Below are 12,835 nucleotides of genomic sequence, written 5' to 3'. Positions count from 1 at the left end.
TGTTTCTAGGGAGGGAGAAAGGTCTGGAATGCACAGGTGTCTTGTGTTTGTGTAGTTGTGATAAACACAACAGCCTGGTCCTAGACCACACTTGGGTCCACAACAACATGCTCTTCTCCAGGGACGGCGCTGCAGGTCTCATCTTTCTATGCTGCTCTGTGACACCATCCCGCCTGGTGTCCAGGCCTCTCTTGCCTCCTGCTTCTCCAAGTATCTCTAGGAAAAGAATGCCCTTTTCCTAAGATATTGAACATTTTTATTAGAACAACCAGCCAGTGAGAATGTACTCGGTGATGTCTTTACAATTGAAATTTTCTTTGCTGTGAATGTGTGTGTGTGTGTATTGAGGGAGAGAATCTTCTAGACTGTTTTGTTTTTTCCTTCTTCTTCCCTCCCTGCCTTTCCTCTCTGCACCCCCCAAATACATACACAAAACAGAGGTCCTGTGTGGACTCTGCAGCTGCCCTGCATGGCTTGAATCCTGGTTTGGCTGTGACACCTGGACAAGTTGCCTAACAGTTCTGTGTCTCAGTTTACTGATCTGTCAAATGGAGATAAGGACCCTTCCTGCCTCATAGGATTATGAGTTTTAAATAAGTTAAGACATGGAAAACACTTTGGGGGCCTGGCGCTATGTCAGTGTCAGTGATCATTAAACCACAGTCATAAGGGGCATGTCTATTCTGGAGGCAGGAAAAAGGAGTTCAGAATGCTGCCTTCTGGAGTCTTAGTGTTTCTGTATCTTCATAGTAATAAAAAAATCCCTGGTCATAGTTTTGGGCGGAAAGGGTCAGCTTTAATTAGAGAAAACATCTAATGCAGCCTCCCCCAAAGTTCAGAGAAGGTAGAAAGTTATTCTATTCTGAATGTAGTAAGAAAAATAGTAATAACTAACCCCCGAACGTTTTGTGTATGCCAAGCACGGTGCTGCATGCTTGATACCTACAGCTGTCAGAATCGTGTGGGTTTGTTCCTCTACCCGTTTTACAGAAGAGTAAAGAGGTTTGGAGAGGGGAGGAAGCTGCCCGAGTTAGGAAGTGGCCGAACGCCTCAGTCCGAGGCATCCCTGAGCCCACCTGGCCCACCTGCTTTTGTGGGGTAGGGGTGTTCTGCCTCGCTCATGCCTAGAAGGCTGCTCAGCTTTATCATCTTAATCGTCTCATCTCTTAGAGTCAAAAGTAAGTCTAGGAATGCCTTTCCTTTTAAAGGCAGGTTTAATGTTGAGAAATATCTGCTTCTAAGTCAATTGGCTGAAAATAAGGAGCCAAATTCCTGACTTCTTGTTTTCTGTGGGTTGCTCAAGCTTCCCTGCACAAAAACGTCCTTTCGATGGCCCTGAAACCACCAGGGTTCTTCACGGAGGTTGACGGCCGCTCACCTGAGCAAGCTGGAGCAGGGTTCCCTGTCCTTGAGCTCCCTGTGCTACTGGCTGCTCACTGCGTCCCTTCCAGGAAGGGCCAGAGGGCTCTTCTCATCCCTTGGCGTGAGTCTCAGATTTGGGAGCTGGTTTCGAGCTTACTCTTCTTCTTGTCCTTAGACTGCAGCAGTGAAACAATCCGGGCGTCTGCAGTAGAGCCTGGCAGGTGTTCCACATCGCTGTCCCTCTGCATCTGGTGGCTGTGGGGAACCGGGGCCTTGTTGTCCTTCCTGGAGAGAACTACTAGTCACATCTTAATCCTGAGCCATACATTTATACTGATTTGAGAGATAAATGAGTCTGACAGCAAGACTGAGTCAATAATCTTGGTCTTGACCTTTGAGACAGAATTAGTAAACAAACTAAATCATAAATTGTTTATTTTCTTGGTCATAGAAGCTGACAAGTCCCTAATAAATGAATCTTTAAAAATTATTTATTATCCCACATAGTTTAAGTGTTCATCATCAATTATTTAGACCACTAATATTGTTACCCATTTGGAAAGTAAAAGGAAAAATATCTTTCTACTATAGAATGTTGCAATTTTATTTAATGGAAAAATATCCTCTTATTTTTCTTATTCTTCTGGAAGAAAATGTTCCATTAAATAATTGAAGCTTCTAAAATGAAGCCTTGTGTTTTTATCATACTAGAATAGCTTTCATTTTCTACGTGAATGTTAGAGAGCCCTGAATATTAACTATTTTCGTGTAATAAACATTTTGAACATAGGGAAACTCAGCCAACTTGATTGTTCTCAGGTGAAGTTCAGACCATGAATTATACAGAACTACAGATAATTGCAGGTGATAAAACCAATCACAGTATGCAAATCAGCAACTATTAGAACCTCATGGAGCTTTTTCCATGGTTTTGTTCAAATAAAATAGGATGGTAAAACTGGAAACTTAATTATGTAATTCAGGATGCTAAATACATTATTATATTCTCACACTTTTTAAAAGAATTGGGACAAAATAGTCATTTGTAATTTTGTAATCTTTGCTTTCATTTTGTATAAAACAAAATATAAAAATGTGTTATTTTTGAGGATAGAGGGGCCAGCTAGAGACGTGACGTCCCTGAGTAGTTCATATTTCGGATCTGAAGTTTCCGCTTCTAAAATGCATGCTTGGCTTGAAATGATAGATAAATACCCTCCATATTACTGATTTATACTTTAAAAAATTCTTTCTGAAAATTCTACAGCAGGTCCTTGTTATTCGAGGATAATTAGAACCAGAAAAAGGCCATTTGAAGTGAATCCACTTAAATGAGGACCAAAATTTCATAATGTAATGAAAAAAAGCTTTGGGATTTTATCTTGCAAAAAAATAAAATGAAAATTATGAAAATAAGTTTATTTTAGTTTATAGTCAACAAAATTTAGATTATCATTTTGACCATGGCTGTCTCTTAGAATGAGCAATGGAAAATCAACTGTTGATGGTTTTGAGATGAGTAAATCTTTGGACAAAATTGTATGATCGTAAATTGTGGTACTCTTTAAATCACATGTGACATTTACATCACATCTTAAAGATGGCCAGTTTTACAAAAATATTCCAGGTCTTGATCATTTTCCTTTGGGGTCTTTTCTATTCTTTAATATTAAACTCATTCCATATTGAAATCCCTAGCTTACCACCAACTTACAGTTTTTCTCTTTAATGATTGTCTCCTCCTCAAACTGCTTAGTCCCCGTCTGCCATTGTTTTTACCTGTTATTGGGGAAGTTCTTTAATGTCATTTTGATTAACCTCCTGAAATTCTGTTTTGGGGGCAGGATTTACAGTTTCACTTTGCAGTGGACACACATCATTTTGTGGGAAGTACAGGACACTAAGAGACATGATCGGGTGTAGCTGCTGATGGTGAACAAGGATGGAATTTTGAGTGGGAATTCAAGTCATAAAATGGTTGATTATTAGGAAATATTTTAGTGTTTTGAAGGCATGCTTCCCTGAGAAAGATCCTAACTGTCCAGGGATTTGGATGCTGAGTGATGACAAGGACCCTCTGACTTATTTGCATGAATCCATTGCCATGGGCTCTGTAGAAAAGAGGACAGATTTATGAGTGGAGAGATCCCAGTGCTGGTCTTGGTTCTGCCAGTGAGTAGCTGTATGATCATGGATGAGTCACTTAATTTATTTTGGTGTAAATTTACTAAGCTGTAAAGTGAAAAGGTTGAACTCAAGTCCCTTCTGGTCACAAGCTTCTGTAATTCTGAAGTGTTGGATATTTTAAGCCTGGCCAGAGCTACATCACTCTGTTTTCATAGAGTCCTAGAGTTTAATAGTCATCGACCAACTCCTTCTTTTAGTTTATTTGCACTGTATATGTCTATGGAGATATATAGATATATCCCTCTCTCTCTCTTTATAGATATATGTATATATTTACATATGTAAAATTTTATAATTTCTGTAGCTATATCTATATGTCATCATACTTTTGATAAAGTTGTGATCAGCACTTGGGTACAATTTTAACTTCTGCTCTTTCCAATAGTGTTCTAAGTGTTTGCCTATATATTATAATCTTAATGTTTCTCTTTTTTTCACATTTATCTGATCTAATAGCTGCCTCATAGCCCATTGGGTAAATCTGTTTTAATATACTTAAATATGTCCTGACCACTGGGCCACTGATCATCTGCGTAGTTTAGAGTTTGGGGGTTTTTTGGGCCATGTTGCCGTAGACATCCCTGTAGGTAGACAGTTTTGTGAAGAGCTTCTCACACGCACGCACAGTTCTCTGTGCACTTCGGTACTTCAGTGCCTTTTGCTGCTGCTGTAAACAGGAAGACACAAACTAAGGCGAAGCCTCTGGTGAATGAAGCGGTGGGAGGAACAAGGAAAACTGAAAGAACATTGTCTTTTGCTCTGCCAAGCAGGGCAAATAGAGACCCTGGGGGGTGTGGCGTTAATCACAAAGGAAGCAGGGAAGGAGACGGAAAACCAGGGTTCTGAGTGCTGCCCCTGCCACACCACACCTAGTGTTTGGACACCTGGGGGGGCCGGTGACCTTTGGCTTCTGAAGTTGCACTGTCTGGTCCAGAGAACAAAGCCATCAGTCACGGCCAGAGGGAAGACGGTCTCAAGGAGCAGATGTGGTCACAGCAGTAAAGCATCCACAACCTGAATTAGCTAATCCTACATTATTAAAAATTGCAGCACTTTTCATTTTGATTCAAGATCTTGGAAATTTTCATTGCATCCTTGGGAGATAATAATTTGTTCATCCGTTATAATTAGATTTGCTCCCTCTCATTGAGATAAAGGAAGCATAATTGACACTTTTCCCTTCCTACTTGCAGTGTCTACTGTGGATGGTCTGTGGATGTTGTTGCTTCCTCTGCCTGTGTGGGTGAACTGTTTGCAATGCTTGTTTGACATAACTTGCCACAATACTGAGGTGGTTATTGGGCAAGAAAGGGAACTGTGCATTGCTGAAACTGGGGGTAACTTGGTTGTTTACAGTAGCTGATGGCAAATGTTTCAAGTTAAGTCAGATTAAAGCGGATTCAATCAAGTGGTTTTAGTCATGATTTAAATTACCAAGTAGAAAAAAAATAGAGAGTCATAGAAATTGTGTGTCAATTTCCAATTCCACTGTGCTAGGTCGTATGGGAATGAAAGATATTGATAAAGGAGGATGTACTCTAATATTTTCAGACGTTAACTGAAGCACAGACCTCACATATGTATTTCTCAGCTTTGAAAGTTACATCCAATAAATTTTAAAACTTTTTTTTTCTTTTCCAGATTCAAGCCACATTGGAGACTGGTTGTTTTCCAAAACTAAAGGAGAAGCCCATGAAGGGATGGTGAATTCTTTTTGAGTTTTGAGTAACAAAATAAAGGTAATTATTGATGCTTTCAGAATATGTTTGCAATACGTTGTGGAGGCCAGCTGCAGTGGTAGCAAACAAAACACAGAGTTTTGGGTATTTTCTCTCACAAAAAAAACCTTGTACTTTCCTGATTTAGTAATCTGATTTTTTTTTAAACAAAACTTAGCATATTCTTCTTACGTAAGCTTTTCCAGGTAGGTATACATGAGGATGAAGGTGTGACCCAGCTAAACAGTTTACTCCTTTTCTTAGCCTAGATCCCTGGCCACACCTCCCTTGCCTGTGCTGTGTGACATCCCCACATTAGAGAGAGACTGAGAATTCCCAAGATTATAAGTTATAGAAAGACAGCTACAGTGTAGGGGGCTCATTTTAATCACACATAAATTTGATAAAACTTAATGACCAGCTTCCCTATCACCTTCCCGGTCCCAGCTAATTTAAGACCCATGACAACCGAGGGCCTCACCTTGTCAAGACCAGTTCTTTTTTTGGCTGGGTTTCAGGAGCAGCTCTTCTCTCCCAGCCATCTAATCCCAAAGCTCGTTATCCTCTCCAGGCCAGAATTCCTTACCTAAATGCCCTCAGTTCTCGTCTTCCCCAGAACGTTCGGCCAAAAGCTCAGGCCCACCATCAGCTCGTTTACTGTTCCCCAATAGACTGGTTCCAGAATCTCTTCACAGTATGTTGTCTTAGGGACAATCACAATTCCTCCTCACCAATTCTCAGACTCTCCATTTATTTTTCCCCTCTTTTTCAAATTTCTCTGCTTAATGATTGGATTTATAGTTAAAAAGTAACCATATTTAAATTCATACTGATCTACTTTTTTATCCAAAGCAGTCCTAGGGCCAATAGGCTGAGGATATAAAGAAACATCAGGAGAATTTTGGAAACATCTGACTGTCCGATGAACAGGTTGCCTTGCCTAGAGGAAGTTCTCTGTTGTAGGAGATATTTCTGTAGAAACTGTACACCTGTCCGATGAGGACGCTGCTGAAGGGGAGCCTGACTGCATCAAGAAGAAGGTTTTCTAGGTCCCTTTCGACCAAAAGGAATTGTCCAATTTCTCAATTGATGGCCCAAAGGAAGTGAAGATTTTGGTTCATTTTTTTCCTGCACATCTAAAAAATTAAGCAGATATTCATCTAGATTATGGCCCTTGTAACGTCTGGTGCATCTGTCATGCTTTAGGGGTGACTTTCTTGAAACTCATTCTCAAGCATATTTTCTGAATGGCTCCCTCTTAGCCCTTATGACCTTGGAGAGCTGTCTGGAAAGAAACGGCATACTTCCTTGGTAATGAGGTGCTTAGAGGGGGCTGCAGGGCAGCGGGGAGCCCAGAGTGCCGTGGACAGTGAGGGCCAGGCCAGGCCAGGCAAAGAGCACCCTGCAGCTGGCTCCCAGCAAAGGCGTCAGCGCCCGTGAATCATGGTAAATGACAATTAGGAGCCACCCAGGGGAGAAAGTGCTGAAAGGCTGTCTGAAGTGGGTGTGTGTGTTGCTGGGCTGGGAGGGAGAGGATTACCTGAGTTGATTATAAACCTGACTGTTAGGAGGATCTTAACATGACCTTTGAACCCCACCTGCTCTGCCACCCTAGAGCCGCCAGTGTCTGCCTCCCACAGCCAAGCTTCCCCGTCTGCCACTCCTTGGGTACGGCAGGGGCATGGTCATTAAACATGAGATAAAACATAACGTGATCACCGTTTTTAAAGTGTCTAAATGTCCCGGGACCATCTCTGGAGAGCATGTCCTCGAGCCTATAATGGCATGTTTGTGTTTTAACAAAGGTTGATGCTCCCATTTCCTCATCAAGCCTCCCTTATTCCTGCAACAAATGTTTCCTCTGTCTTCCTTCTAAATGCAGCATCACTTGGTTCTTACCTTACGTCATTGGTTGGGTCCTTTTATTAATTATGTGTGAGGGCGTCTCCTCACTTATCGCTGGAATATTAGCGCCATGAGGCACAGGACTTCTTTCTGTTTTGTTTGGTACTTTATGCCAAGCCCCTTGGTCAGTGTCTGCGGCGTAGCAGGTGCTCGGTGAACATTTACTGAATGAAGGAATGAACGCATCTCCCTGTCCAAGCCAGAAGTTCCTTGGGGACTGGCAGTCCCTTTGTCCATGAATTTCTTGCTGTGCTGACACAGCGGCTGTGGTCTTCACTGACCACCAGTCTGCGGGGGGCGACAGCCCATGCTTGGCTCCCTCTCTTGGAAGGACTGAGGAAGGGGCACTCTGTGCTGTCACTATAGTGGTGACCATAGGTTAAGCTGTGCCTATGTACTACTTAACCCACAGAAGACTCTTTCCAAGATGCTTACAAGTGAGATGTGGAGAGAAGCAATAGCCAAGAGCCAGCATTGGTGTCCCCATGGCAGGCAGTTTGCATGCTGTGTTCCCCAGCCCCACCCAGGAAACCGCTCTGAGGGGCTATGCGGTGGGGGGCAGGAAGGGCGTTTGCTGGTTGTCACAACTGAGTCTTCCCCTCTGTCAGATCTGAGAGGAAGTGTGTGGTAAGTCACGTGGAGGCGGCATGTCTGTCCCCGAGACAGGGCCAAGGTGCCCTGTGTGAGAAGCCTTGCCTCTGAATAAATGAATGAGCTTAAGGAGCACGGACAGAAGGAGCTTTCCTGCAACGTGTGTAGTTTGATTTGTAGCAGATGAGAAGTCTGGCTGATGAGAGAGTCAAATCTAATTCTGATGATCTAATAATATCTTTGAAGAGGTGCCCTGAGGGTCAGTTTCAGTGTTTTGGCTTCCCCTCCCAGGTGACCATAAGGATGAAGGTGGTAGGCAGACTCTTCCAGAACCTCCATGCTAAGTGAGTTTATCAGGAAAGGAAATTTTAGGTACAAGGACTTTAAAGCACAATAATAATTGCCTTTTGGTCAGCTGAGGAGGAATTTTGAGACAGTCATGAGATGTTAACGTAATGAAACCATGGACTTGTGCTCCATGTCTTCTTCTTTGTCTTCCTCTCTCTCTCTCCTCCACACACACACACACACACACACACTCACACTCACACTCACTCACTCGCGCACCATTCTGACTTGAGAAATTCTCATGCCTTTGCGTGTCGGGCTTTGTGCTGAGGTAGCTAGTGTCTCTCTTCATCACCAAGTGTTTGTGAAGCTCTCAATCTGTGTCACATGATCGCTGCCAGCTTGTCTCCCCTCCCCGCACACAGGCCCTCAGTCTGGCTTTCCAGCCCCGCCCCACTCTCCTACTCCGCCGAGTTCCATTCTTCTCCTGCCATTCCCTTCCCAACTTTGCCACTCAGAATCCCCTTCCCTCTGGCCCAGCCCCGGCAGCTCACTGGTCACAGCCCTGCAGGGCTCTGCGCTTCTCTTCTCTCACAGCCCCTCACTCCTCCTGCCCGTGACAGCTGTAGTGAGACGAGCCCAGCAGGTAATGCCAGGCTTGCTGGCCCAGTCAGGAGCCTCATCAGCGAGTCATTCTTCCCAGCCCCCGCCTGCCTGTTGTTCTTGGTCTTGCACTGGAGTCTGTCACCTTCTGAAATGCATAGTGCACTTGTTACAGCCTCGATCTTTGGCTGTCACCTTAGGCTGATTAGCATCTCTGCCTGGCATAGAGGGAAGAACCTTTGATGCAGGCTGCCATCCCCCGCCCCTCTGAACCATGTTCTAGTCATGCATAATTACTGTCAGTCTTCTGAAAATGCCAGGCTCAGTCTCAACCCAATGGCTTTGCACATGCTGTTCCTACTCCCTGGAAGGCCTTTCCCCTTCCTTCTCAACAGGCTAAGTTTGGCTGATCACTAATGATGTCATTCAGGTGTCTCCTCCAAGAAGCCGGCAGGGTCAGGTGCACCGGTTGGGGAGGGAGCTTCTGGGCCCCACTGGACAAAACTCATATTAGAGCCTGTGCCTGTGTGGTTTAGATGCTGATCTCTTCAGGTAGTGGGCTTCTCTGCGGGGCCTCTGGATCTCTGGCCTCGAGCATCACACCCAACACAGGTGTTTAGAAAATGTCAGGCTTTCTGGTCGTTCATCCTTAGACCTGCCAACCTACAGTCAATGCTTTTTGTTTTAGGTTATTGTTTTTCTAACCGAATATTTAATAAAGAAGTCCCATCTGATGCAGAGAGGAGTAGAGCGTGTAGACTGAGATTGCCAGTCTTTCTTAGAACATGGCTTCGCTGGCTGTATTCACTGCTTCTGTTCTCACAGGGCTGTGCCATATGCATTTGCCACTGTGTTTGACAGTTTAGTAAAAGTTAGCGGAGCAAGACAATCTCTCCATTGCGTTCAGACGACTATAAACCCAGGTGTATTAATTTTGTACATGGGCTGTGACAAGAAAACCACTACCAGGAGGTGGCCGTGCATTCAGCTTCCATCATCTCGTGGTGCTCTCATTCTGACATGGGCGAGGAGGGCACTGGCGTCTCAATAGTAACTGAACTCTTGAGGCTCCTACTACGTTGGGTAACTTCTGTTTGGACAAAAGCTTGTTCTCCGTACTCAAGGTTAGTTTGCTACATTGTGCTGGGCTTAATTTCCCAGGGAACAATCTCTTAGCTTCCCTCTGACACACAACCATCCCTCACCAGTGTGGGGCTCCAGCAAGAATCCAGACCTGTTGTCTTCCAGAAAAGGCAGAGTCTGGCTTCTCTGCTGAGATCTGTCCTGGTATGAAGACTAGTGACTTTCTCACAGCATTTCTTTCCCCATAACTGAGGAAATGCGGGAGGATGATCTCTTGCACATTTTGGGTTCTCTGGGTTGAAAGTGGAGCATTAAGGGTGTGATGAATGAAGCTCAGTCAGACGAATGAGCTTCTGACGGAGTTGACCCGAGAATGCAGATAACAGCACTTGAGGGCAAAGGGCAGTTCTTCCGTCTCTTTGCTCATGGAATTTGGGAGATGACAATAAGTAGCCCATGAAACTAAGTCCCAAGTGTCACTTTTTGTGGCACTAACACCATTCAGGTCTGAGCAAGGCCTGGTTGTCCTGACAGAATTTTTTCTTTGGCTTGGGGATATTGAAGTGCCTGACAGAACAAAGGAGCACGAGAAATGGAAATCTTCTAGCATTTTTCACCTCTCACGCCTAGAAGGATTCCATGGGGGTGGAAAGTGAACACATCTTTTTGGCATCTGTGTTCCCAGGCTGGGGGTGCAGCTGAGCTGAGGGGGAAAAGGGAAGAGGAAGAATTTGTAGAATAGAACGTTGGGTGTCTGGGAGAGTCACATGGAGAGAGTGTCAACACAATTAAGTTTCTTTTCCTAAGTTTAATTTTTTTTAATTTGAAATTCTAAAAATGATCACAATTAAATAGCAGTTGTTAAGTACCGATCGATCAAGGTATTTTTCAAACTTTGTTTTGAAATGTGACTGAGGTGAGTGAGCTCTGGTCCCTGGACAGATGGGCTCTGATGACCTGGGAAGAACTCTTGTACAAATGACTAGGGCTGTTCTCAATAGATGCTTCCAGTGTCCAAGGGTCACAACTGCATGCCAATAGGAGAGAGAGTTGGAAAATCTGCTCCATACAGCCAAATGGGCATTCTATCTTAGGCGAACGCCGGCTGAAATGGAGCCGATGTGCGGCCAAAGGCTGTTGTCGAAAACAGAAGAGCTGGCTCTAATTCCCCCAAACCAGAATCCAGCTCAGTGTTCCAAACGCCAGTAGCCCCAGCTCCCTAAGGTGGTATCTCAGGGCCCAGAATGACCTCTCTTGTCCCACTGGACCTAGCCACACCACACGGTTCTTTCCACTTACCTTGACGACGGGAAATCTGGACAAGACTCTGTGTACAGTCCCAGAAACATCTTATTTTATTGTCGTGGTCAAAGGTGGCTTAGTAAGCTCCCGGCTTGGAGGTTAGCTGACTAACCTAAGTTTACTGATTTACTAAGTATGTGTGTTCAGCAAGTTAAACAGTCTTTCCTCTCAAGGAATTTATATCACACACACGTGCGTGTACACACGCGTACCTATTCTTTGAACTTTAAAAACAAAAGAATGAATGAACACACGTATGTTTATGTAACACAGTACCAGGACATAGATGAATAAGTCTTTACTATAATTAACAAGTCTCCGTGTAACACTTGGCCAAGGGGGTTTTATCCCACCTAGAACAGAAGGATGCAGGAAAGGGCATGGTTTTCCCTTCACTTGGGGCGGGGAGAAAAATCCCTGGTTTAATTCTTAGGACAGTTGAGGGCATGATTAGAACATGGTTCGATGAGTGGGAGATGGCAGTTTCCTGGGAGCGACTGGTAAAGAACAGGGGTGATGTGCTTCTGTGAGGCGTGGGGGGACTGTGTGGGCAGGAGTAACATTCTAGCAAGTGGTGAGGACTGGTTTCTAGGAGTTATGTTCAAGGTTTCACGCTGGGTTCTACATGTGACCTGGGCTCATTGACCTGACTGCTACAAAGATACGTGTGGTAGGAAGGATCACGGCTCCCCAAAGGGTCGACGGTTCATGTCCTAATCCTGGGAGCTATAAATATGGTCAGTTACATGGCAAATGGGAATTTAGGTTGCGGGCCAGCTGCTTTGAGATGGGGAGATTATCCTTGATGATCCAGGTGGGCCCACTGTCATCACGAGTGTCCTCTGAAGGAAGGAGACAGACCGCAGAGTCAGTGTCAGTGAGGCCATGTGACAAAGTCTCCACGGCCTTTGCCACATTGAAGTTGGAGGAAGGGGCCGCGAGCCAAGGAATGCGGGCAACCTCTAGAAACTGGAAAATGAGAAAATGGGTTCTCTCCTAGAGCCTCCAGAAGGAATGCAGCCTTGATGTTTAGCCAGTGAGAACCATTTCAGACTTCTCCCGTCTAGAACTATGAGATAATACATGTGTGTTGTTGGGGTTTTTTTGTTTTTTGTTTTTTAAGATTTTATTTTTCCTTTTTCTCCCCAAAGCCCCCTGGTCCATAGTTGTGTATTTTTATTTATTTATTTATTTGAGGAAGATTAGCCCTGAGCTAACTGCTGCCAGTCCTCCTCTTTTTGCTGAGGAAGACTGGCCCTGAGCTAACATCCATGCCCATCTTCCTCCATTTTATATGTGGGTTGCCTACCACAGCATGGCGTGCCAAGTGGTGCCATGTCCGCACCCGGGATCCGAACAGGTGATCCCCGGGCCGCCAAAGTGGAACGTGCGCACTTAACCGCTGTGCCACCGGGCCGGCCCCACATGTGTGTTGTTTTAAGCCACCAACTATACAGTAATTTGTCGTAACAGCAGAGGAAACAGTTCAATATGGAAACCAGCCTCTATTTTGGAAACATGAGCCCCTCTTAGTTATTTATGGAATATATTATAATGGAAAATTTATGGCCTATAGATAACTCAAAGAAGAATCTCATCAAAATGAATTCTGCGATCTCTCTAAACTCATTGATTTTACCAGAGTGAGGGCAGGCACTTTATTTCTTTACTGTGACATCCTCACCGGCTCGCTCAGAGCCTGACTTGTTCCTGTCTGACTGAATGAATCTCTTTTAACTAAATCCATGAGAAACCAAAACAACTATCTTTCCAGAGAAGTTATTTTATGCTAAAGT

At 44.3% G+C, this 12,835-nt stretch overlaps 1 protein-coding gene across 11 annotated transcripts in view; it reads left to right on the top strand.

Moving 5' to 3' along the window:
- Positions 1-12,835, top strand: part of SVIL (supervillin) — a 223,898-nt gene that overhangs the window by 35,484 nt on the left and 175,579 nt on the right. For all 11 annotated transcript variants that reach the window (XM_070501109.1, XM_070501110.1, XM_070501106.1 and 8 more), the window contains exon 2: positions 5,191-5,288. The gene's annotated coding sequence lies outside the window, so the exon portion shown is untranslated. The remainder of the gene's footprint in view (positions 1-5,190; positions 5,289-12,835) is intronic.

The sequence above is a fragment of the Equus asinus genome, chromosome 29 (genome assembly GCF_041296235.1).
Source record: "Equus asinus isolate D_3611 breed Donkey chromosome 29, EquAss-T2T_v2, whole genome shotgun sequence".
Taxonomy (NCBI): domain Eukaryota; kingdom Metazoa; phylum Chordata; class Mammalia; order Perissodactyla; family Equidae; genus Equus; species Equus asinus.
The sequence above is the reverse complement of the archived record's forward strand: the minus strand, read 5'-3'. Positions and strand labels throughout refer to the sequence as shown.